The sequence below is a fragment of the Rhopilema esculentum genome, chromosome 20 (genome assembly GCF_057945365.1).
Source record: "Rhopilema esculentum isolate cy_ngs chromosome 20, ASM5794536v1, whole genome shotgun sequence".
NCBI lineage: Eukaryota > Metazoa > Cnidaria > Scyphozoa > Rhizostomeae > Rhizostomatidae > Rhopilema > Rhopilema esculentum.
The window spans coordinates 3,822,817-3,850,062 of NC_142834.1; the positions used below are offsets into that span (position 1 = coordinate 3,822,817).

The 27,246-nt window shown below is 33.4% G+C and overlaps 1 protein-coding gene across 5 annotated transcripts in view; it reads left to right on the forward strand.

Annotated features, from left to right (window-relative positions):
• LOC148957825 (uncharacterized) overlaps positions 1 to 27,246 on the forward strand; it is a 114,395-nt gene that overhangs the window by 51,320 nt on the left and 35,829 nt on the right. Inside the window, exons 1-2 of one of the 5 annotated variants that reach the window (XR_016145039.1) lie at positions 24,207 to 25,415; positions 26,708 to 26,830. The exons of 2 other annotated variants lie outside the window; for them this stretch is intronic. The gene's annotated coding sequence lies outside the window, so the exon portion shown is untranslated. Of the gene's footprint in view, positions 1 to 24,206; positions 25,416 to 26,707; positions 26,831 to 27,246 lie in introns of those variants that run through there. 2 more of the 5 variants (XM_089114427.1, XM_089114425.1) reach the window with 2 other exon arrangements.

The window sequence follows — 27,246 nt, forward strand, 5'->3', positions numbered from 1 at the left end:
GAGTATCAAGCTATAAGTTTAACTAAGAGGGGCACACTGAATTCTGAAAATTTGTTGGAAATGTCTAAATTTTATACGATTTCAACAACTCTCTATTTGGCCACCTTTTAGTATCAAGCTATAAGTTTAACTAAGAGGGGCACACTGAATTCTGAAAGTTTGTTGAAAATGTCTAAATTTTATACGATTTCAACAACTCTCTAGTTGGCCACTATTGAGTATCAAGCTATAAGTTTAACTAAGAGGGGCACACTGAATTCTGAAAATTTGTTGGAAATGTCTAAATTTTATACGATTTCAACAACTCTCTATTTGGCCACCTTTTAGTATCAAGCTATAAGTTTAACTAAGAGGGGCACACTGAATTCTGAAAGTTTGTTGAAAATGTCTAAATTTTATACGATTTCAACAACTCTCTAGTTGGCCACTATTGAGTATCAAGCTATAAGTTTAACTAAGAAGGGCACACTGAATTCTGAAAGTTTGTTGAAAATGTCTAAATTTTATACGATTTCAACAACTCTCTAGTTGGCCACTATTGAGTATCAAGCTTTAAGTTTAACGAAGAGGGGCACACTGAATTCTGAAAGTTTGTTGAAAATGTCTAAATTTTATACGATTTCAACAACTCTCTAGTTGGTCACTATTGAGTATCAAGCTATAAGTTTAACTAAGAGGGGCACACTGAATTCTGAAAGTTTATTGAAAGAGTCTAAATTTTATACGATTTCAACAACTCTCTAGTTGGCCACTATTGAGTATCAAGCTATAAGTTTAACTAAGAGGGGCACACTGAATTCTGAAAATTTGTTGGAAATGTCTAAATTTTATACGATTTCAACAACTCTCTATTTGGCCACCTTTTAGTATCAAGCTATAAGTTTAACTAAGAGGGGCACACTGAATTCTGAAAGTTTGTTGAAAATGTCTAAATTTTATACGATTTCAACAACTCTCTAGTTGGCCACTATTGAGTATCAAGCTATAAGTTTAACTAAGAAGGGCACACTGAATTCTGAAAGTTTGTTGAAAATGTCTAAATTTTATACGATTTCAACAACTCTCTAGTTGGCCACTATTGAGTATCAAGCTTTAAGTTTAACGAAGAGGGGCACACTGAATTCTGAAAGTTTGTTGAAAATGTCTAAATTTTATACGATTTCAACAACTCTCTAGTTGGTCACTATTGAGTATCAAGCTATAAGTTTAACTAAGAGGGGCACACTGAATTCTGAAAGTTTATTGAAAGAGTCTAAATTTTATACGATTTCAACAACTCTCTAGTTGGCCACTATTGAGTATCAAGCTATAAGTTTAACTAAGAGGGGCACACTGAATTCTGAAAATTTGTTGGAAATGTCTAAATTTTATACGATTTCAACAACTCTCTATTTGGCCACCTTTTAGTATCAAGCTATAAGTTTAACTAAGAGGGGCACACTGAATTCTGAAAGTTTGTTGAAAATGTCTAAATTTTATACGATTTCAACAACTCTCTAGTTGGCCACTATTGAGTATCAAGCTATAAGTTTAACTAAGAGGGGCACACTGAATTGTGAAAGTTTGTTGAAAATGTCTAAATTTTATACGATTTCAACAACTCTCTATTTGGCCACCTTTTAGTATCAAGCTATAAGTTTAACTAAGAGGGGCACACTGAATTCTGAAAGTTTGTTGAAAATGTCTAAATTTTAAACGATTTCAACAACTCTCTAGTTGGCCACTATTGAGTATCAAGCTATAAGTTTAACTAAGAGGGGCACACTGAATTCTGAAAGTTTGTTGAAAATGTCTAAATTTTATACGATTTCAACAACTCTCTAGTTGGCCACTATTGAGTATCAAGCTATAAGTTTAACTAAGAGGGGCACACTGAATTCTGAAAGTTTGTTGAAAATGTATAAATTTTATACGATTTCAACAACTCTCTATTTGGCCACCTTTTAGTATCAAGCTATAAGTTTAACTAAGAGGGGCACACTGAATTCTGAAAGTTTATTGAAAGAGTCTAAATTTTATACGATTTCAACAACTCTCTAGTTGGCCACTATTGAGTATCAAGCTATAAGTTTAACTAAGAGGGGCACACTGAATTCTGAAAATTTGTTGGAAATGTCTAAATTTTATACGATTTCAACAACTCTCTATTTGGCCACCTTTTAGTATCAAGCTATAAGTTTAACTAAGAGGGGCACACTGAATTCTGAAAGTTTGTTGAAAATGTCTAAATTTTATACGATTTCAACAACTCTCTAGTTGGCCACTATTGAGTATCAAGCTATAAGTTTAACTAAGAGGGGCACACTGAATTCTGAAAGTTTGTTGAAAATGTCTAAATTTTATACGATTTCAACAACTCTCTAGTTGGCCACTATTGAGTATCAAGCTATAAGTTTAACGAAGAGGGGCACACTGAATTCTGAAAGTTTGTTGAAAATGTCTAAATTTTATACGATTTCAACAACTCTCTAGTTGGCCACTATTGAGTATCAAGCTATAAATTTAACTAAGAGGGGCAAACTGAATACTGAAAGTTTGTTGAAAATGTCTAAATTTTATACGATTTCAACAACTTTCTATTTGGCTATGATTGAGTATGAAGCTACAAATTTAACTAAGAGGGCACACTGTATTCTGGAAGTTTGTTGAAAACGTCTAAATTTTATACGATTTCAACAACTTTCTATTTGGCTATGATTGAGTATGAAGCTACAAATTTAATTAAGAGGGCACACTGTATTCTGGAAGTTTGTTGAAAATGTCTAAATTTTATACGATTTCAACAACTCTTTAGTTGGCCACTATTGAGTATCAAGCTATAAATTTAACTAAGAGGGGCAAACTGAATACTGAAAGTTTGTTGAAAAAGTCTAAATTTTATACGATTTCAACAACTTTCTATTTGGCTATGATTGAGTATGAAGCTACAAATTTAACTAAAAGGGCACACTGTATTCTGGAAGTTTGTTGAAAATGTCTAAATTTTATACGATTTCAACAACTTTCTATTTGGCTATGATTGAGTATGAAGCTACAAATTTAACTAAGAGGGCACACTGTATTCTGGAAGTTTGTTGAAAATGTCTAAATTTTATACGATTTCAACAACTTTCTATTTGGCTATGATTGAGTATGAAGCTACAAATTTTACTAAGAAGGCACACTGTATTCTGGAAGTTTGTTGAAAATGTCTAAATTTTATACGATTTCAACAACTCTCTAGTTGGCCACTATTGAGTATCAAGCTATAAATTTAACTAAGAGGGGCAAACTGAATACTGAAAGTTTGTTGAAAATGTCTAAATTTTATACGATTTCAACAACTTTCTATTTGGCTATGATTGAGTATGAAGCTACAAATTTAACTAAGAGGGCACACTGTATTCTGGAAGTTTGTTGAAAATGTCTAAATTTTATACGATTTCAACAACTTTCTATTTGGCTATGATTGAGTATGAAGCTACAAATTTTACTAAGAGGGCACACTGTATTCTGGAAGTTTGTTGAAAATGTCTAAATTTTATACGATTTCAACAACTCACTAGTAGGCCACTATTGAGTATCAAGCTATAAATTTAACTAAGAGGGGCAAACTGAATACTGAAAGTTTGTTGAAAATGTCTAAATTTTATACGATTTCAACAACTCTCTATTTGGCTATGATTGAGTATGAAGCTACAAATTTAACTAAGAGGGCACACTGTATTCTGGAAGTTTGTTGAAAATGTCTAAATTTTATACGATTTCAACAACTCTCTAGTTGGTTACGATTGAGTATCAAGGTATCAGTTGAACTAAGAAGGGCACACTGAAATAGGAAAGTTTGTTGAAAATGTCTAATTTTTATACGATTTCAACAACTCTCTATTTGGCTATGATTGAGTATGAAGCTACAAATTTTACTAAGAGGGCACACTGTATTCTGGAAGTTTGTTGAAAATGTCTAAATTTTATACGATTTCAACAACTCACTAGTAGGCCACTATTGAGTATCAAGCTATAAATTTAACTAAGAGGGGCAAACTGAATACTGAAAGTTTGTTGAAAATGTCTAAATTTTATACGATTTCAACAACTCTCTATTTGGCTATGATTGAGTATGAAGCTACAAATTTAACTAAGAGGGCACACTGTATTCTGGAAGTTTGTTGAAAATGTCTAAATTTTATACGATTTCAACAACTCTCTAGTTGGTTACGATTGAGTATCAAGGTATCAGTTGAACTAAGAAGGGCACACTGAAATAGGAAAGTTTGTTGAAAATGTCTAATTTTTATACGATTTCAACAACTCTCTATTTGGCCACCTTTGATTCTCAAGCTATCAGTTTAACTAAGAGGGGCACACTGAATTCTGAAAGTTTGTTGAAAATGTCTAAATTTTATACGATTTCAACAACTCTCTAGTTGGTTACGATTGAGTATCAAGGTATCAGTTGAACTAAGAAGGGCACACTGAAATAGGAAAGTTTGTTGAAAATGTCTAAATTTTATACGATTTCAACAACTCTCTAGTTGGCCACTATTGGGTATCAAGCTATAAGTTTTACTAAGAGGGGCAAACTGAATACTGAAAGTTTGTTGAAAATGTCTAAATTTTATACGATTTCAACAACTTTCTAATTGGCTATGATTGAGTATGAAGCTACAAATTTAACTAGGAGGGCACACTGTATTCTGGAAGTTTGTTGAAAATGTCTAAATTTTATACGATTTCAACAACTCTCTAGTTGGTTACGATTGAGTATCAAGGTATCAGTTGAACTAAGAAGGGCACACTGAAATAGGAAAGTTTGTTGAAAATGTCTAATTTTTATACGATTTCAACAACTCTCTATTTGGCCACCTTTGATTATCAAGCTATCAGTTTAACTAAGAGGGGCACACTGAATTCTGAAAGTTTGTTGAAAATGTCTAAATTTTATACGATTTCATCAACTCTCTATTTGGGCACCATTGAGTATCAAGCTGTAAGTTTATCTAAGAAGGGCACACTAAATTCGGAAAGTGTGTTGAAAATGTCTAAATTTTATACGATTTCAACAACTCTCTATTTGGCTATGTCTAAGTATCAAGCTATAAGTTTATCTTAGTAGGGCACACTGAATTCTGAAAGTTTGTTGAAAATGTCTAAATTTTATACGATTTCAACAACTCTCTAGTTGGCCACTATTGGGTATCAAGCTATAAATTTAACTAAGAGGGGCAAACTGAATACTGAAAGTTTGTTGAAAATGTCTAAATTTTATACGATTTCAACAACTTTCTATTTGGCTATGATTGAGTATGAAGCTACAAATTTAACTAGGAGGGCACACTGTATTCTGGAAGTTTGTTGAAAATGTCTAAATTTTATACGATTTCAACAACTCTCTAGTTGGTTACGATTGAGTATCAAGGTATCAGTTGAACTAAGAAGGGCACACTGAAATAGGAAAATTGGTTGAAAATGTCTAATTTTTATACGATTTCAACAACTCTCTATTTGGCCACCTTTGATTATCAAGCTATCAGTTTAACTAAGAGGGGCACACTGAATTCTGAAAGTTTGTTGAAAATGTCTAAATTTTATACGATTTCAACAACTCTCTAGTTGGTTACGATTGAGTATCAAGGTATCAGTTGAACTAAGAAGGGCACACTGAAATAGGAAAGTTTGTTGAAAATGTCTAATTTTTATACGATTTCAACAACTCTCTATTTGGCCACCTTTGATTATCAAGCTATCAGTTTAACTAAGAGGGGCACACTGAATTCTGAAAGTTTGTTGAAAATGTCTAAATTTTATACGATTTCAACAACTCTCTAGTTGGCCACTATTGAGTATCAAGCTATAAGTTTAACTAAAAGGGGCACACTGAATTCTGAAAGTTTGTTGAAAATGTCTAAATTTTATACGATTTCAACAACTCTCTATTTGGCCACCTTTGATTTTCAAGCTATCAGTTTAACTAAGAGGGGCACACTGAATTCTGAAAGTTTGTTGAAAATGTCTAAATTTTATACGATTTCAACAACTCTCTAGTTGGCCACTATTGGGCATCAAGCTATAAATTTAACTAAGAGGGGCAAACTGAATACTGAAAGTTTGTTGAAAATGTCTAAATTTTATACGATTTCAACAACTTTCTATTTGGCTATGATTGAGTATGAAGCTACAAATTTAACTAGGAGGGCACACTGTATTCTGGAAGTTTGTTGAAAATGTCTAAATTTTATACGATTTCAACAACTCTCTAGTTGGTTACGATTGAGTATCAAGGTATCAGTTGAACTAAGAAGGGCACACTGAAATAGGAAAATTGGTTGAAAATGTCTAATTTTTATACGATTTCAACAACTCTCTATTTGGCCACCTTTGATTATCAAGCTATCAGTTTAACTAAGAGGGGCACACTGAATTCTGAAAGTTTGTTGAAAATGTCTAAATTTTATACGATTTCATCAACTCTCTATTTGGGCACCATTGAGTATCAAGCTGTAAGTTTATCTAAGAAGGGCACACTAAATTTGGAAAGTGTGTTGAAAATGTCTAAATTTTATACGATTTCAACAACTCTCTATTTGGCTATGTCTAAGTATCAAGCTATAAGTTTATCTTAGTAGGGCACACTGAATTCTGAAAGTTTGTTGAAAATGTCTAAATTTTATACGATTTCAACAACTCTCTAGTTGGCCACTATTGGGTATCAAGCTATAAATTTAACTAAGAGGGGCAAACTGAATACTGAAAGTTTGTTGAAAATGTCTAAATTTTATACGATTTCAACAACTTTCTATTTGGCTATGATTGAGTATGAAGCTACAAATTTAACTAGGAGGGCACACTGTATTCTGGAGGTTTGTTGAATATGTCTAAATTTTATACGATTTCAACAACTCTTTAGTTGGTTACGATTGAGTATCAAGGTATCAGTTGAACTAAGAAGGGCACACTGAAATAGGAAAATTGGTTGAAAATGTCTAATTTTTATACGATTTCAACAACTCTCTATTTGGCCACCTTTGATTATCAAGCTATCAGTTTAACTAAGAGGGGCACACTAAATTCTGAAAGTTTGTTGAAAATGTCTAAATTTTATACGATTTCATCAACTCTCTATTTGGGCACCAATGAGTATCAAGCTGTAAGTTTATCTAAGAAGGGCACACTCAATTCGGAGAGTTTGTTGAAAATGTCTAAATTTTATACGATTTCAACAACTCTCTATTTGGCTATGTCTGAGTATCAAGCTATAAGTTTATCTTAGTAGGGCACACTGAATTCTGAAAGTTTGTTGAAAATGTCTAATTTTTATACGATTTCAACAACTCTCTATTTGGCCACCTTTGAGTATCAAGCTATAAGTTTAACTAAGAGGGGCACACTGAATTCTGAAAGTTTGTTGAAAATGTCTAAATTTTATACGATTTCACCAATTCTCTTTTTCGCCACTATTGAGTATCAAGCGATAAGTTTAACTAAGAGGGGCACACTGAATTCTGAAAGTTTGTTAAAAATGTCTAAATTTTATACGATTTCAACAACTCTCTAGTTGGCCACTATTGAGTATCAAGCTATAAGTATAGCTAAGAGGGGCACACTGAATTCTGAAAGTTTGTTTAAAATGTCTAAATTTTATACGATTTCAACAACTCTCTAGTTGGCCACTATTGAGTATCAAGCTATAAGTTTAACTAAAAGGGGCACACTGAATTCTGAAAGTTTGTTGAAAATGTCTAAATTTTATACGATTTCAACAACTTTCTTTTTGGCTATGATTGAGTATGAAGCTACAAATTTAACTAAGAGGGCACACTGTATTCTGGAAGTTTGTTGAAAATGTCTAAATTTTATACGATTTCAACAACTCTCTATTTGGTTACGATTGAGTATCAAGGTATCAGTTGAACTAAGAAGGGCACACTGAAATAGGAAAGTTTGTTGAAAATGTCTAATTTTTATACTATTTCAACAACTCTCTATTTGGCCACCTTTGATTATCAAGCTATCAGTTTAACTAAGAGGGGCACACTGAATTCTGAAAGTTTGTTGAAAATGTCTAAATTTTATACGATTTCATCAACTCTCTATTTGGGCACCATTGAGTATCAAGCTGTAAGTTTATCTAAGAAGGGCACACTCAATTCGGAAAGTGTGTTGAAAATGTCTAAATTTTATACGATTTCAACAACTCTCTATTTGGCTATGTCTGAGTATCAAGCTATAAGTTTATCTTAGTAGTGCACACTGAATTCTGAAAGTTTGTTGAAAATGTCTAATTTTTATACGATTTCAACAACTCTCTAGTTGGCCACTATTGAGTATCAAGCTATAAGTTTAACTAAAAGGGGCTCACTGAATTCTGAAAGTTTGTTGAAAATGTCTAAATTTTATACGATTTCACCAACTCTCTATTTCGCCACCATCGAGTATCAAGCTATAAGTTCAACTAAGAGGGGCACACTGAATCCTGAAAGTTTGTTGAAAATGCCTAATTTTTATACAATTTCAACTACTCTCTATTTGGCCACCTTTGAGTATCAAGCTATAAGTTTAACTAAGAGGGGCACACTGAATTCTGAAAGTTTGTTGAAAATGTCTAAATTTTATACGATTTCAACGACTCTCTAGTTGGCCACTATTGAGCATCAAGCTATAAGTCTAACTAAGAGGGGCGCACTGAATTCTGAAAGTTTGTTGAAAATGTCTAAATTTTATACGATTTCAACAACTTTCTATTTGGCTATGATTCAGTATGAAGCTGCAAATTTAACTAAGAGGCCACACTGTATTCTGGAAGTTTGTTGAAAATGTCTAAATTTTATACGATTTTAACAACTCTCTAGTTGGTTACGATTGAGTATCAAGGTATCAGTTGAACTAAGAAGGGCACACTGAAATAGGAAAGTTTGTTGAAAACGTCTAATTTTTATACGATTTCAACAACTCTCTATTTGGCAACCTTTGATTATCAAGCTATCAGTTTAACTAAGAGGGGCACACTAAATTCTGAAAGTTTGTTGAAAATGTCTAAATTTTATACGATTTCATCAACTCTCTATTTGGGCACCAATGAGTATCAAGCTGTAAGTTTATCTAAGAAGGGCACACTCAATTCGGAGAGTTTGTTGAAAATGTCTAAATTTTATACGATTTCAACAACTCTCTATTTGGCTATGTCTGAGTATCAAGCTATAAGTTTATCTTAGTAGGGCACACTGAATTCTGAAAGTTTGTTGAAAATGTCTAATTTTTATACGATTTCAACAACTCTCTATTTGGCCACCTTTGAGTATCAAGCTATAAGTTTAACTAAGAGGGGCACACTGAATTCTGAAAGTTTGTTGAAAATGTCTAAATTTTATACGATTTCACCAATTCTCTTTTTCGCCACTATTGAGTATCAAGCGATAAGTTTAACTAAGAGGGGCACACTGAATTCTGAAAGTTTGTTAAAAATGTCTAAATTTTATACGATTTCAACAACTCTCTATTTGGCTATGTCTGAGTATCAAGCTATAAGTTTATCTTAGTAGGGCACACTGAATTCTGAAAGTTTGTTGAAAATGTCTAATTTTTATACGATTTCAACAACTCTCTATTTGGCCACCTTTGAGTATCAAGCTATAAGTTTAACTAAGAGGGGCACACTGAATTCTGAAAGTTTGTTGAAAATGTCTAAATTTTATACGATTTCATCAACTCTCTATTTGGGCACCATTGAGTATCAAGCTGTAAGTTTATCTAAGAAGGGCACACTCAATTCGGAAAGTGTGTTGAAAATGTCTAAATTTTATACGATTTCAACAACTCTCTATTTGGCTATGTCTGAGTATCAAGCTATAAGTTTATCTTAGTAGTGCACACTGAATTCTGAAAGTTTGTTGAAAATGTCTAATTTTTATACGATTTCAACAACTCTCTAGTTGGCCACTATTGAGTATCAAGCTATAAGTTTAACTAAAAGGGGCTCACTGAATTCTGAAAGTTTGTTGAAAATGTCTAAATTTTATACGATTTCACCAACTCTCTATTTCGCCACCATCGAGTATCAAGCTATAAGTTCAACTAAGAGGGGCACACTGAATCCTGAAAGTTTGTTGAAAATGCCTAATTTTTATACAATTTCAACTACTCTCTATTTGGCCACCTTTGAGTATCAAGCTATAAGTTTAACTAAGAGGGGCACACTGAATTCTGAAAGTTTGTTGAAAATGTCTAAATTTTATACGATTTCAACGACTCTCTAGTTGGCCACTATTGAGCATCAAGCTATAAGTCTAACTAAGAGGGGCGCACTGAATTCTGAAAGTTTGTTGAAAATGTCTAAATTTTATACGATTTCAACAACTTTCTATTTGGCTATGATTCAGTATGAAGCTGCAAATTTAACTAAGAGGCCACACTGTATTCTGGAAGTTTGTTGAAAATGTCTAAATTTTATACGATTTTAACAACTCTCTAGTTGGTTACGATTGAGTATCAAGGTATCAGTTGAACTAAGAAGGGCACACTGAAATAGGAAAGTTTGTTGAAAACGTCTAATTTTTATACGATTTCAACAACTCTCTATTTGGCAACCTTTGATTATCAAGCTATCAGTTTAACTAAGAGGGGCACACTAAATTCTGAAAGTTTGTTGAAAATGTCTAAATTTTATACGATTTCATCAACTCTCTATTTGGGCACCAATGAGTATCAAGCTGTAAGTTTATCTAAGAAGGGCACACTCAATTCGGAGAGTTTGTTGAAAATGTCTAAATTTTATACGATTTCAACAACTCTCTATTTGGCTATGTCTGAGTATCAAGCTATAAGTTTATCTTAGTAGGGCACACTGAATTCTGAAAGTTTGTTGAAAATGTCTAATTTTTATACGATTTCAACAACTCTCTATTTGGCCACCTTTGAGTATCAAGCTATAAGTTTAACTAAGAGGGGCACACTGAATTCTGAAAGTTTGTTGAAAATGTCTAAATTTTATACGATTTCACCAATTCTCTTTTTCGCCACTATTGAGTATCAAGCGATAAGTTTAACTAAGAGGGGCACACTGAATTCTGAAAGTTTGTTAAAAATGTCTAAATTTTATACGATTTCAACAACTCTCTAGTTGGCCACTATTGAGTATCAAGCTATAAGTATAGCTAAGAGGGGCACACTGAATTCTGAAAGTTTGTTTAAAATGTCTAAATTTTATACGATTTCAACAACTCTCTAGTTGGCCACTATTGAGTATCAAGCTATAAGTTTAACTAAAAGGGGCACACTGAATTCTGAAAGTTTGTTGAAAATGTCTAAATTTTATACGATTTCAACAACTCTCTATTTGGCCACCTTTGATTTTCAAGCTATCAGTTTAACTAAGAGGGGCACACTGAATTCTGAAAGTTTGTTGAAAATGTCTAAATTTTATACGATTTCAACGACTCTCTAGTTGGCCACTATTGAGCATTAAGCTATAAGTTTAACTAAGAGGGGCGCACTGAATTCTGAAAGTTTGTTGAAAATGTCTAAATTTTATACGATTTCAACAACTTTCTTTTTGGCTATGATTGAGTATGAAGCTACAAATTTAACTAAGAGGGCACACTGTATTCTGGAAGTTTGTTGAAAATGTCTAAATTTTATACGATTTCAACAACTCTCTATTTGGTTACGATTGAGTATCAAGGTATCAGTTGAACTAAGAAGGGCACACTGAAATAGGAAAGTTTGTTGAAAATGTCTAATTTTTATACGATTTCAACAACTCTCTATTTGGCCACCTTTGATTATCAAGCTATCAGTTTAACTAAGAGGGGCACACTGAATTCTGAAAGTTTGTTGAAAATGTCTAAATTTTATACGCTTTCAACAACTCTCCATTTGGCTACCATTTAGTATCAACCTATAAGTTAAACTCGGAAGGGCACGCTGAATTAAGAAAGTTTGTTGAAAATGTCTAAATTTTATACGATTTCAACAACTCTCTAGTTGGCCACTATTGAGTATCAAGCTGTAAGTTTATCTAAGAAGGGCACACTCATTTCGGAGAGTTTGTTGAAAATGTCTAAATTTTATACGATTTCAACAACTCTCTAGTTGGCCACTATTGAGTATCAAGCTATAAATTTAACTAAGAGGGGCAAACTGAATACTGAAAGTTTGTTGAAAATGTCTAAATTTTATACAATTTCAACAACTCTCTATTTGGCCACCTTTGATTATCAAGCTATCAGTTTAACTAAGAGGTGCACACTGAATTCTGAAAGTTTGTTGAAAATGTCTAATTTTTATACGATTTCAACAACTCTCTATTTGGCCACCTTTGAGTATCAAGCTATAAGTTTAACTAAGAGGGGCACACTGAATTCTGAAAGTTTGTTGAAAATGTCTAAATTTTATACGATTTCAACGACTCTCTAGTTGGCCACTATTGAGCATCAAGCTATAAGTCTAACTAAGAGGGGCGCACTGAATTCTGAAAGTTTGTTGAAAATGTCTAAATTTTATACGATTTCAACAACTTTCTATTTGGCTATGATTCAGTATGAAGCTGCAAATTTAACTAAGAGGCCACACTGTATTCTGGAAGTTTGTTGAAAATGTCTAAATTTTATACGATTTCAACAACTCTCTAGTTGGCCACTATTGAGTATCAAGCTATAAATTTAACTAAGAGGAGCACACTGAATTCTGAAAGATTGTTGAAAATGTCTAAATTTTATACGATTTTAACAACTCTCTAGTTGGTTACGATTGAGTATCAAGGTATCAGTTGAACTAAGAAGGGCACACTGAAATAGGAAAGTTTGTTGAAAATGTCTAATTTTTATACGATTTCAACAACTCTCTATTTGGCAACCTTTGATTATCAAGCTATCAGTTTAACTAAGAGGGGCACACTAAATTCTGAAAGTTTGTTGAAAATGTCTAAATTTTATACGATTTCATCAACTCTCTATTTGGGCACCAATGAGTATCAAGCTGTAAGTTTATCTAAGAAGGGCACACTCAATTCGGAGAGTTTGTTGAAAATGTCTAAATTTTATACGATTTCAACAACTCTCTATTTGGCTATGTCTGAGTATCAAGCTATAAGTTTATCTTAGTAGGGCACACTGAATTCTGAAAGTTTGTTGAAAATGTCTAATTTTTATACGATTTCAACAACTCTCTATTTGGCCACCTTTGAGTATCAAGCTATAAGTTTAACTAAGAGGGGCACACTGAATTCTGAAAGTTTGTTGAAAATGTCTAAATTTTATACGATTTCACCAATTCTCTTTTTCGCCACTATTGAGTATCAAGCGATAAGTTTAACTAAGAGGGGCACACTGAATTCTGAAAGTTTGTTAAAAATGTCTAAATTTTATACGATTTCAACAACTCTCTAGTTGGCCACTATTGAGTATCAAGCTATAAGTATAGCTAAGAGGGGCACACTGAATTCTGAAAGTTTGTTTAAAATGTCTAAATTTTATACGATTTCAACAACTCTCTAGTTGGCCACTATTGAGTATCAAGCTATAAGTTTAACTAAAAGGGGCACACTGAATTCTGAAAGTTTGTTGAAAATGTCTAAATTTTATACGATTTCAACAACTCTCTATTTGGCCACCTTTGATTTTCAAGCTATCAGTTTAACTAAGAGGGGCACACTGAATTCTGAAAGTTTGTTGAAAATGTCTAAATTTTATACGATTTCAACGACTCTCTAGTTGGCCACTATTGAGCATTAAGCTATAAGTTTAACTAAGAGGGGCGCACTGAATTCTGAAAGTTTGTTGAAAATGTCTAAATTTTATACGATTTCAACAACTTTCTTTTTGGCTATGATTGAGTATGAAGCTACAAATTTAACTAAGAGGGCACACTGTATTCTGGAAGTTTGTTGAAAATGTCTAAATTTTATACGATTTCAACAACTCTCTATTTGGTTACGATTGAGTATCAAGGTATCAGTTGAACTAAGAAGGGCACACTGAAATAGGAAAGTTTGTTGAAAATGTCTAATTTTTATACGATTTCAACAACTCTCTATTTGGCCACCTTTGATTATCAAGCTATCAGTTTAACTAAGAGGGGCACACTGAATTCTGAAAGTTTGTTGAAAATGTCTAAATTTTATACGCTTTCAACAACTCTCCATTTGGCTACCATTTAGTATCAACCTATAAGTTAAACTCGGAAGGGCACGCTGAATTAAGAAAGTTTGTTGAAAATGTCTAAATTTTATACGATTTCAACAACTCTCTAGTTGGCCACTATTGAGTATCAAGCTGTAAGTTTATCTAAGAAGGGCACACTCATTTCGGAGAGTTTGTTGAAAATGTCTAAATTTTATACGATTTCAACAACTCTCTAGTTGGCCACTATTGAGTATCAAGCTATAAATTTAACTAAGAGGGGCAAACTGAATACTGAAAGTTTGTTGAAAATGTCTAAATTTTATACAATTTCAACAACTCTCTATTTGGCCACCTTTGATTATCAAGCTATCAGTTTAACTAAGAGGTGCACACTGAATTCTGAAAGTTTGTTGAAAATGTCTAATTTTTATACGATTTCAACAACTCTCTATTTGGCCACCTTTGAGTATCAAGCTATAAGTTTAACTAAGAGGGGCACACTGAATTCTGAAAGTTTGTTGAAAATGTCTAAATTTTATACGATTTCAACGACTCTCTAGTTGGCCACTATTGAGCATCAAGCTATAAGTCTAACTAAGAGGGGCGCACTGAATTCTGAAAGTTTGTTGAAAATGTCTAAATTTTATACGATTTCAACAACTTTCTATTTGGCTATGATTCAGTATGAAGCTGCAAATTTAACTAAGAGGCCACACTGTATTCTGGAAGTTTGTTGAAAATGTCTAAATTTTATACGATTTCAACAACTCTCTAGTTGGCCACTATTGAGTATCAAGCTATAAATTTAACTAAGAGGAGCACACTGAATTCTGAAAGATTGTTGAAAATGTCTAAATTTTATACGATTTTAACAACTCTCTAGTTGGTTACGATTGAGTATCAAGGTATCAGTTGAACTAAGAAGGGCACACTGAAATAGGAAAGTTTGTTGAAAATGTCTAATTTTTATACGATTTCAACAACTCTCTATTTGGCAACCTTTGATTATCAAGCTATCAGTTTAACTAAGAGGGGCACACTAAATTCTGAAAGTTTGTTGAAAATGTCTAAATTTTATACGATTTCATCAACTCTCTATTTGGGCACCAATGAGTATCAAGCTGTAAGTTTATCTAAGAAGGGCACACTCAATTCGGAGAGTTTGTTGAAAATGTCTAAATTTTATACGATTTCAACAACTCTCTATTTGGCTATGTCTGAGTATCAAGCTATAAGTTTATCTTAGTAGGGCACACTGAATTCTGAAAGTTTGTTGAAAATGTCTAATTTTTATACGATTTCAACAACTCTCTATTTGGCCACCTTTGAGTATCAAGCTATAAGTTTAACTAAGAGGGGCACACTGAATTCTGAAAGTTTGTTGAAAATGTCTAAATTTTATACGATTTCAACAACTCTCTTTTTCGCCACTATTGAGTATCAAGCGATAAGTTTAACTAAGAGGGGCACACTGAATTCTGAAAGTTTGTTAAAAATGTCTAAATTTTATACGATTTCATAAACTCTCTAGTTGGCCACTATTGAGTATCAAGCTATAAGTATAGCTAAGAGGGGCACACTGAATTCTGAAAGTTTGTTTAAAATGTCTACATTTTATACGATTTCAACAACTCTCTAGTTGGCCACTATTGAGTATCAAGCTATAAGTTTAACTAAAAGGGGCACACTGAATTCTGAAAGTTTGTTGAAAATGTCTAAATTTTATACGATTTCAACAACTCTCTATTTGGCCACCTTTGATTTTCAAGCTATCAGTTTAACTAAGAGGGGCACACTGAATTCTGAAAGTTTGTTGAAAATGTCTAAATTTTATACGATTTCAACAACTCTCTAGTTGGCCACTATTGGGTATCAAGCTATAAATTTAACTAAGAGGGGCAAACTGAATACTGAAAGTTTGTTGAAAATGTCTAAATTTTATACGATTTCAACAACTTTCTATTTGGCTATGATTGAGTATGAAGCTACAAATTTAACTAGGAGGGCACACTTTATTCTGGAAGTTTGTTGAAAATGTCTAAATTTTATACGATTTCAACAACTCTCTAGTTGGTTACGATTGAGTATCAAGGTATCAGTTGAACTAAGAAGGGCACACTGAAATAGGAAAGTTTGTTGAAAATGTCTAATTTTTATACGATTTCAACAACTCTCTATTTGGCCACCTTTGATTATCAAGCTATCAGTTTAACTAAGAGGGGCACACTGAATTCTGAAAGTTTGTTGAAAATGTCTAAATTTTATACGATTTCATCAACTCTCTATTTGGGCACCATTGAGTATCAAGCTGTAAGTTTATCTAAGAAGGGCACACTCAATTCTGAAAGTTTGTTGAAAATGTCTAATTTTTATACGATTTCAACAACTCTCTATTTGGCCACCTATGAGTATCAAGCTATAAGTTTAACTAAAAGGGGCTCACTGAATTCTGAAAGTTTGTTGAAAATGTCTAAATTTTATACGATTTCACCAACTCTCTATTTCGCCACCATCGAGTATCAAGCTATAAGTTCAACTAAGAGGGGCACACTGAATCCTGAAAGTTTGTTGAAAATGCCTAATTTTTATACAATTTCAACTACTCTCTATTTGGCCACCTTTGAGTATCAAGCTATAAGTTTAACTAAGAGGGGCACACTGAATTCTGAAAGTTTGTTGAAAATGTCTAAATTTTATACGATTTCAACGACTCTCTAGTTGGCCACTATTGAGCATCAAGCTATAAGTCTAACTAAGAGGGGCGCACTGAATTCTGAAAGTTTGTTGAAAATGTCTAAATTTTATACGATTTCAACAACTTTCTATTTGGCTATGATTCAGTATGAAGCTGCAAATTTAACTAAGAGGCCACACTGTATTCTGGAAGTTTGTTGAAAATGTCTAAATTTTATACGATTTCAACAACTCTCTAGTTGGCCACTATTGAGTATCAAGCTATAAATTTAACTAAGAGGGGCAAACTGAATACTGAAAGTTTGTTGAAAATGTCTAAATTTTATACAATTTCAACAACTCTCTATTTGGCCACCTTTGAGTATCAAGCTATAAGTTTAACTAAGAGGAGCACACTGAATTCTGAAAGATTGTTGAAAATGTCTAAATTTTATACGATTTTAACAACTCTCTAGTTGGTTACGATTGAGTATCAAGGTATCAGTTTAACTAAGAAGGGCACACTGAAATAGGAAAGTTTGTTGAAAATGTCTAATTTTTATACGATTTCAACAACTCTCTATTTGGCAACATTTGATTATCAAGCTATCAGTTTAACTAAGAGGGGCACACTAAATTCTGAAAGTTTGTTGAAAATGTCTAAATTTTATACGATTTCATCAACTCTCTATTTGGGCACCAATGAGTATCAAGCTATAAGTTCAACTAAGAGGGGCTCACTGAATCCTGAAAGTTTGTTGAAAATGCCTAATTTTTATACAATTTCAACTACTCTCTATTTGGCCACCTTTGAGTATCAAGCTATAAGTTTAACTAAGAGGGGCACACTGAATTCTGAAAGTTTGTTGAAAATGTCTAAATTTTATACGATTTCAACAACTTTCTATTTGGCTATGATTCAGTATGAAGCTGCAAATTTAACTAAGAGGCCACACTGTATTCTGGAAGTTTGTTGAAAATGTCTAAATTTTATACGATTTCAACAACTCTCTAGTTGGCCACTATTGAGTATCAAGCTATAAGTTTAACTAAGAGGAGCACACTGAATTCTGAAAGATTGTTGAAAATGTCTAAATTTTATACGATTTTAACAACTCTCTAGTTGGTTACGATTGAGTATCAAGGTATCAGTTGAACTAAGAAGGGCACACTGAAATAGGAAAGTTTGTTGAAAATGTCTAATTTTTATACGATTTCAACAACTCTCTATTTGGCAACCTTTGATTATCAAGCTATCAGTTTAACTAAGAGGGGCACACTAAATTCTGAAAGTTTGTTGAAAATGTCTAAATTTTATACGATTTCATCAACTCTCTATTTGGGCACCAATGAGTATCAAGCTGTAAGTTTATCTAAGAAGGGCACACTCAATTCGGAGAGTTTGTTGAAAATGTCTAAATTTTATACGATTTCAACAACTCTCTAGTTGGCCACTATTGAGTATCAAGCTATAAATTTAACTAAGAGGGGCAAACTGAATACTGAAAGTTTGTTGAAAATGTCTAAATTTTATACAATTTCAACAACTCTCTATTTGGCCACCTTTGAGTATCAAGCTATAAGTTTAACTAAGAGGAGCACACTGAATTCTGAAAGATTGTTGAAAATGTCTAAATTTTATACGATTTTAACAACTCTCTAGTTGGTTACGATTGAGTATCAAGGTATCAGTTGAACTAAGAAGGGCACACTGAAATAGGAAAGTTTGTTGAAAATGTCTAATTTTTATACGATTTCAACAACTCTCTATTTGGCAACCTTTGATCATCAAGCTATCAGTTTAACTAAGAGGGGCACACTAAATTCTGAAAGTTTGTTGAAAATGTCTAAATTTTATACGATTTCATCAACTCTCTATTTGGGCACCAATGAGTATCAAGCTGTAAGTTTATCTAAGAAGGGCACACTCAATTCGGAGAGTTTGTTGAAAATGTCTAAATTTTATACGATTTCAACAACTCTCTAGTTGGCCACTATTGAGTATCAAGCTATAAATTTAACTAAGAGGGGCAAACTGAATACTGAAAGTTTGTTGAAAATGTCTAAATTTTATACAATTTCAACAACTCTCTATTTGGCCACCTTTGATTATCAAGCTATCAGTTTAACTAAGAGGTGCACACTGAATTCTGAAAGTTTGTTGAAAATGTCTAATTTTTATACGATTTCAACAACTCTCTATTTGGCCACCTTTGAGTATCAAGCTATAAGTTTAACTAAGAGGGGCACACTGAATTCTGAAAGTTTGTTGAAAATGTCTAAATTTTATACGATTTCACCAACTCTCTTTTTCGCCACTATTGAGTATCAAGCAATAAGTTTAACTAAGAGGGGCACACTGAATTCTGAAAGTTTGTTAAAAATGTCTAAATTTTATACGATTTCAACAACTCTCTAGTTGGCCACTATTGAGTATCAAGCTATAAGTATAGCTAAGAGGGGCACACTGAATTCTGAAAGTTTGTTTAAAATGTCTAAATTTTATACGATTTCAACAACTCTCTAGTTGGCCACTATTGAGTATCAAGCTATAAGTTTAACTAAAAGGGGCACACTGAATTCTGAAAGTTTGTTGAAAATGTCTAAATTTTATACGATTTCAACAACTCTCTATTTGGCCACCTTTGATTTTCAAGCTATCAGTTTAACTAAGAGGGGCACACTGAATTCTGAAAGTTTGTTGAAAATGTCTAAATTTTATACGATTTCACCAACTCTCTATTTCGCCACCATCGAGTATCAAGCTATAAGTTCAACTAAGAGGGGCTCACTGAATCCTGAAAGTTTGTTGAAAATGCCTAATTTTTATACAATTTCAACTACTCTCTATTTGGCCACCTTTGAGTATCAAGCTATAAGTTTAACTAAGAGGGGCACACTGAATTCTGAAAGTTTGTTGAAAATGTCTAAATTTTATACGATTTCAACAACTTTCTATTTGGCTATGATTCAGTATGAAGCTGCAAATTTAACTAAGAGGCCACACTGTATTCTGGAAGTTTGTTGAAAATGTCTAAATTTTATACGATTTCAACAACTCTCTAGTTGGCCACTATTGAGTATCAAGCTATAAGTTTAACTAAGAGGAGCACACTGAATTCTGAAAGATTGTTGAAAATGTCTAAATTTTATACGATTTTAACAACTCTCTAGTTGGTTACGATTGAGTATCAAGGTATCAGTTGAACTAAGAAGGGCACACTGAAATAGGAAAGTTTGTTGAAAATGTCTAATTTTTATACGATTTCAACAACTCTCTATTTGGCAACCTTTGATTATCAAGCTATCAGTTTAACTAAGAGGGGCACACTAAATTCTGAAAGTTTGTTGAAAATGTCTAAATTTTATACGATTTCATCAACTCTCTATTTGGGCACCAATGAGTATCAAGCTGTAAGTTTATCTAAGAAGGGCACACTCAATTCGGAGAGTTTGTTGAAAATGTCTAAATTTTATACGATTTCAACAACTCTCTAGTTGGCCACTATTGAGTATCAAGCTATAAATTTAACTAAGAGGGGCAAACTGAATACTGAAAGTTTGTTGAAAATGTCTAAATTTTATACAATTTCAACAACTCTCTATTTGGCCACCTTTGAGTATCAAGCTATAAGTTTAACTAAGAGGAGCACACTGAATTCTGAAAGATTGTTGAAAATGTCTAAATTTTATACGATTTTAACAACTCTCTAGTTGGTTACGATTGAGTATCAAGGTATCAGTTGAACTAAGAAGGGCACACTGAAATAGGAAAGTTTGTTGAAAATGTCTAATTTTTATACGATTTCAACAACTCTCTATTTGGCAACCTTTGATCATCAAGCTATCAGTTTAACTAAGAGGGGCACACTAAATTCTGAAAGTTTGTTGAAAATGTCTAAATTTTATACGATTTCATCAACTCTCTATTTGGGCACCAATGAGTATCAAGCTGTAAGTTTATCTAAGAAGGGCACACTCAATTCGGAGAGTTTGTTGAAAATGTCTAAATTTTATACGATTTCAACAACTCTCTAGTTGGCCACTATTGAGTATCAAGCTATAAATTTAACTAAGAGGGGCAAACTGAATACTGAAAGTTTGTTGAAAATGTCTAAATTTTATACAATTTCAACAACTCTCTATTTGGCCACCTTTGATTATCAAGCTATCAGTTTAACTAAGAGGTGCACACTGAATTCTGAAAGTTTGTTGAAAATGTCTAATTTTTATACGATTTCAACAACTCTCTATTTGGCCACCTTTGAGTATCAAGCTATAAGTTTAACTAAGAGGGGCACACTGAATTCTGAAAGTTTGTTGAAAATGTCTAAATTTTATACGATTTCACCAACTCTCTTTTTCGCCACTATTGAGTATCAAGCAATAAGTTTAACTAAGAGGGGCACACTGAATTCTGAAAGTTTGTTAAAAATGTCTAAATTTTATACGATTTCAACAACTCTCTAGTTGGCCACTATTGAGTATCAAGCTATAAGTATAGCTAAGAGGGGCACACTGAATTCTGAAAGTTTGTTTAAAATGTCTAAATTTTATACGATTTCAACAACTCTCTAGTTGGCCACTATTGAGTATCAAGCTATAAGTTTAACTAAAAGGGGCACACTGAATTCTGAAAGTTTGTTGAAAATGTCTAAATTTTATACGATTTCAACAACTCTCTATTTGGCCACCTTTGATTTTCAAGCTATCAGTTTAACTAAGAGGGGCACACTGAATTCTGAAAGTTTGTTGAAAATGTCTAAATTTTATACGATTTCAACAACTCTCTATTTGTTTTTGTCTGAATATCAAGCTATAAGTTTATCTTAGTAGGGCACACTGAATTCTGAAAGTTTGTTGAAAATGTCTAATTTTTATACGATTTCAACAACTCTCTATTTGGCCACCTTTGATTATCAAGCTATCAGTTTAACTAAGAGGGGCACACTGAATTCTGAAAGTTTGTTGAAAATGTCTAATTTTTATACGATTTCAACAACTCTCTATTTGGCCACCTTTGATTATCAAGCTATCAGTTTAACTAAGAGGGGCACACTGAATTCTGAAAGTTTGTTGAAAATGTCTAAATTTTATACGATTTCAACAACTCTCTATTTGTTTATGTCTGAGTATCAAGCTATAAGTTTATCTTAGTAGGGCACGCTGAATTCTGAAAGTTTGTTGAAAATGTCTAAATTTTATACGATTTCACCAACTCTCTATTTCGCCACCATTGAGTATCAAGCTATAAGTTTAACTAAGAGGGGCACACTGAATCCTGAAAGTTTGTTGAAAATGTCTAAATTTTATACGATTTCAACAACTCTCTATTTCGCCACCATCGAGTATCAAGCTATAAGTTTAACTAAGAGGGGCACACTGAATCCTGCAAGTTTGTTGAAAATGTCTAAATTTTATACGATTTCAACAACTCTCTATTTGGTTACGATTGAGTATCAAGGTATCAGTTGAACTAAGAAGGGCACACTGAAATAGGAAAGTTTGTTTAAAATGTCTAATTTTTATACGATTTCAACAACTCTCTATTTGGCCACCTTTGATTATCAAGCTATCAGTTTAACTAAGAGGGGCTCACTGAATTCTGAAAGTTTGTTGAAAATGTCTAAATTTTATACGATTTCAACAACTCTCCATTTGGCTACCATTTAGTATCAAGCTATAAGTTAAACTCGGAAGGGCACGCTGAATTAAGAAAGTTTGTTGAAAATGTCTAAATTTTATACGATTTCAACAACTCTCTAGTTGGCCACTATTGAGTATCAAGCTATAAATTTAACTAAGAGGGGCAAACTGAATACTGAAAGTTTGTTGAAAATGTCTAAATTTTATACGATTTCAACAACTTTCTATTTGGCTATGATTGGGTATGAAGCTACAAATTTAACTAAGAGGGCACACTGTATTCTGGAAGTTTGTTGAAAATGTCTATATTTTATACGATTTCAACAACTCTCTAGTTGGTTACGATTGAGTATCAAGGTATCAGTTGAACTAAGAAGGGCACACTGAAATAGGAAAGTTTGTTGAAAATGTCTAAATTTTATACGATTTCAACAACTCTCTATTTGGCCACCTTTGATTATCAAGCTATCAGTTTAACTAAGAGGGGCACACTGAATTCTGAAAGTTTGTTGAAAATGTCTAAATTTTATACGATTTCAACAACTCTCTATTTGTTTATGTCTGAGTATCAAGCTATAAGTTTATCTTAGTAGGGCACACTGAATTCTGAAAGTTCGTTGAAAATGTCTAATTTTTATACGATTTCAACAACTCTCTATTTGTTTATGTCTGAGTATCAAGCTATAAGTTTATCTTAGTAGGGCACACTGAATTCTGAAAGTTTGTTGAAAATGTGTAATTTTTATACAATTTCAACAACTCTCTATTTGGTTACGATTGAGTATCAAGGTATCAGTTGAACTAAGAAGGGCACACTGAAATAGGAAAGTTTGTTGAAAATGTCTAATTTTTATACGATTTCAACAACTCTCTAGTTGGCCACTATTGAGTATCGAGCTATAAGTTTAACTAAGAGGGGCACACTGAATTCTGAAAGTTTGTTGAAAATGTCTAAATTTTATACGATTTCAACAACTCTCCATTTGGCTACCATTTAGTATCAAGCTATAAGTTAAACTCGGAAGGGCACGCTGAATTAAGAAAGTTTGTTGTAAATGTCTAAATTTTATACGATTTCAACAACTCTCTAGTTGGTCACTATTGAGTATCAAGCTATAAATTTAACTAAGAGGGGCAAACTGAATACTGAAAGTTTGTTGAAAATGTCTAAATTTTATACGATTTCAACAACTCTCTATTTGGCTATGTTTGAGTATTGAGCTTTAAGTTGAACTAAGAAGGTCACACTGAAATCGGAAAGTTTGTTAAATTTTGAACTGTTTGTTAATTGATTATTGGCAAAAAGGAAGTATCTTAACACAAAATCTTTGACTTTGCAAGTTATACTGGCCTGGATATACTTCAATGTTGCCGTAAGGCTTTTCCATTCAAATCAAATGGTAACTGTTCATGTCCATAAAGGGTTACTTTCAGTAGCTCTTTTTTGAAAGATTTAATATACCATGAGTCAACAATATCGCATGAACAATGTTGAGAAGATCACGTCTATTTAAATCATAAGTATTGCAGAGCAGAAAATAGTGCTCCGTGTCCTCAACACTATTATTTGTTGGGCATAAAGGGTTCAAAGAATCCCTAAAATTATCTTTGAATTTATGAAAATTTAGCTTACTGAGTCCAACCCGTAGCTGTGTTAGGACGGATAAGTCTTTTGGATCATAAATACGATAGACCGGCTTTGGGGCTGGGCGGTTAATTGACAGTAAATTTTTCATGAAAAGATTCACAGAGCTGGATAGTCTAATTTCAGGGTCGAGCCATCCCCATTCCAATAAGCAGTTTAGATAGAAGCTTGATTTGAAACCTAGCGTTATTGCACGTATTTGCCCATTTGTAGCACGTCTGCAAAGATCATAGCAGGCCTCTTGTAGATGAGGATGTATATATATATATAACAAAATGTATATTTCTACTAAGTCTATAAATTTATTCATATTATTTTGGGTATCAGACTGTTGAATTCGTTAGCAAAAGACTGCCATAACAAATCATCTCAACCTATAAATTCTATATTGCAAATAGGTGCTGTTGAATAAGAATTGGGGAAACAAGGATTCATTGGCTTTATGCCCCTTTTTCAGACCTTTAAGCTATACCCTCGTATTTATGAACAACTTCTCTTTTATAACGTATGGAGGACATTTAAAAATGGAGTAAATCTTTATATTTATGCCATATGGTTGAAAATATATAGTGCTCTATACTGACCGGGTGTTTTGGAGAAGTAGTTTAAACCCCACGGCAATTTTTGTCCAGTTTAATTTCTAGGGCGCTGGACGTTCGCCCCGACTCAGTTGCCCCATTGGCGAAAACAGCCAACACCACGAGAAGGCGGGGATGAGCTGCAGAGGAGAGGCTATATGTTGCGCTAGGCATTTCTCACTGTTTACTGTGAGACCTATATCACTCTGCCTTGAAGGCCAAAAAAAGGTTCCTCGTCGGGGGCTAGCCAACGAAGGTATCCCTTTGTCTCCTAGGAATACCCTCTATCTGACAAGCGTTGTGTGCAACGTCAATAGACGGAGACCGGCACCACAAGTCAGAGTACAGGCTAGCCCCCACCATATCCCTTTGTCTCCTTCGGGATACCATTCTGACAGTGTTGTGTGCGACGTCAATAGACGGAGACCGGCACCACTTATCAGAAGGAGGAACTGAAGGCTCATTGGCGCCATTCAGTTTTATATGTGGCAGAGGGATTGTTTGAAACTAACCAATAAAAATGAACGATATTAAAATAACAATATGGGATCCTGTCAATCATGCTGGCTTGTTGTTCTTATCAACCAATCATATCATTGTAAAGAGGGTGAGGCAAGAATGCTTTGCCATGAAAGACCGCCAAAACAGAGACCTTCGAAAAGCCCGCCAAATTTCGTTGAACAGAGTCCCGCCATGATATTTTGAAGATTTATTTTCTGTGAAATCCTTGGTTTACTCAGTGGTTCTGTAAACTCTTACCAATAAACGGAAAATGAGGTAAAGAACGTTCATTCTCTTCTTGGACATTGATTTATTTATCTCTTTAAAGGTGAAATTTGAATTCCTGATCTATCTGCTTCTTGTTGTCGCTAAACACAAAGCTTGTGTTGTAATCAAACATGGCCGACAATTTAAGCCAATGCATTGAAGCCCCCCGGTAGAAGGGCAGGGTTGCAGCTTATACAGTTGCTTCGCTTTTGTATTTGTAAATATCACTTTCACCCCAATGCCATATGTATCCAGCAATAAAGAACAGCCTAAAGCAATTCGCGATAACAAAGTTTCGCGAAATTAGAACCATAATTAGGTATTATTGTTTCGTATTATGAAAGTCTAGTATAAAACAGATTTGAAACTTATAGAAAGACTACGATGGATAACAGTTTGTAAATCAGATTGTTTTACTGATTGACTGTTGCACGAATACCCTAAACATGGAACCAAGCAATGTTTTGAATTTTATTTGGCCTTTGTATCTTATTGATCATAATTAAATTTCCAAGATAAAGATTTTTAAATAGAATGCCTTGTAAAATATCTATTCTAAGGACGGCCAGAATATGCATCTAATATTGAAAACATTGACAAGATCCTAGGCAATTATCGCTAGCTGTTCTTAATAATTATGACCCAAGGACACATTAAAGGCACTTATCTTTAGTGGCACCTGTTTTTAGGGGTACTCTAACAAAAACTCTATAAGTATAAAAAGCTCGTTTAAGGGACAACATAACAAAGTTTCCATTGAGATTAAAAAGGCTATTTCTGTAAGCCTAGCTTGAACGATGTAGATAGCACTTTCTAGCTTCGTGGTAGGCATTGCCACCACCTAGATTATCTATAGAGCTTTTGGAGGCCCTGTTGTAAAACGTGCGAGTTCGAGATTGTAAAGATCAAATTGTTATTGATGCTCTGCATGGTTATGGCCAAATTTTGGGTCAGGTTCATCGACTGTTTAACTATTCGAGTAGCTAACCTAATGTACGTATCCTAAGGCAGAATTGTTTATTTGCAAATAAAGATCAAATTGAATCGTCATGCAATAGATGATTATTGAATCGTCATGCAATAGATGTTCTTTTGATGGCTAGATTATACCACAGGCGGTTCCAAGGAGAGTATAGGGGGGGGGGAGGTAAAATTTAAATTTGAAACTGGTGACACGATTTATTTTTTCCTCTGAATTTTTAATGTTCCCCGATTTTAGAGTTTAAACAGAATCCAGTTTCGAAGTTTCGTAAAAATTATATTTCCTCTACATCGAATGTCTTTTTTACCTATAATTTGAGGCCCCACTGATCTCAAAACAGTGTGCGGATTTCAAGCTGCAGCCTCGTTTCCGGTATAAATATGTCGAATGAAAATGGCGGTCGTCCACATGGATCAACAACCAATTAAAACATTATTTCAAGGTAAGGAAAACAAAATATTATCACGGTTTTGTTTGAAAAAGCTTTCTATAAAAAGCAGTTCTTTTTCAGATGAAGGTTTAAAAAACCCCTAGCTTTATTTGTATGAGCCAGCAAAGAACGAAAAGCAAGGCTCAGTCTCTGTAATGTGGGGCAAATGCATTCGCTAGATCATTTCAGTGTGGCTAACTTTGCGTGCGGAAACTTGAATTTTCACACAAAATTTTGATTTTCAAAATTGTTCTGTAGGAGGCACCTTAGAATGTGCTTAAAGAATGGCCATTAAAAGTATCTATTATAGACACCCGCACCAGTTCAATAGGGATCATAGATGAGGCTTTTCCCAGAAAACTTCCTCTGGAACAATGTCATTCAGAAAACCACGAGATTTCTTGTCCTAGGGGTCTGCATAACTTTGG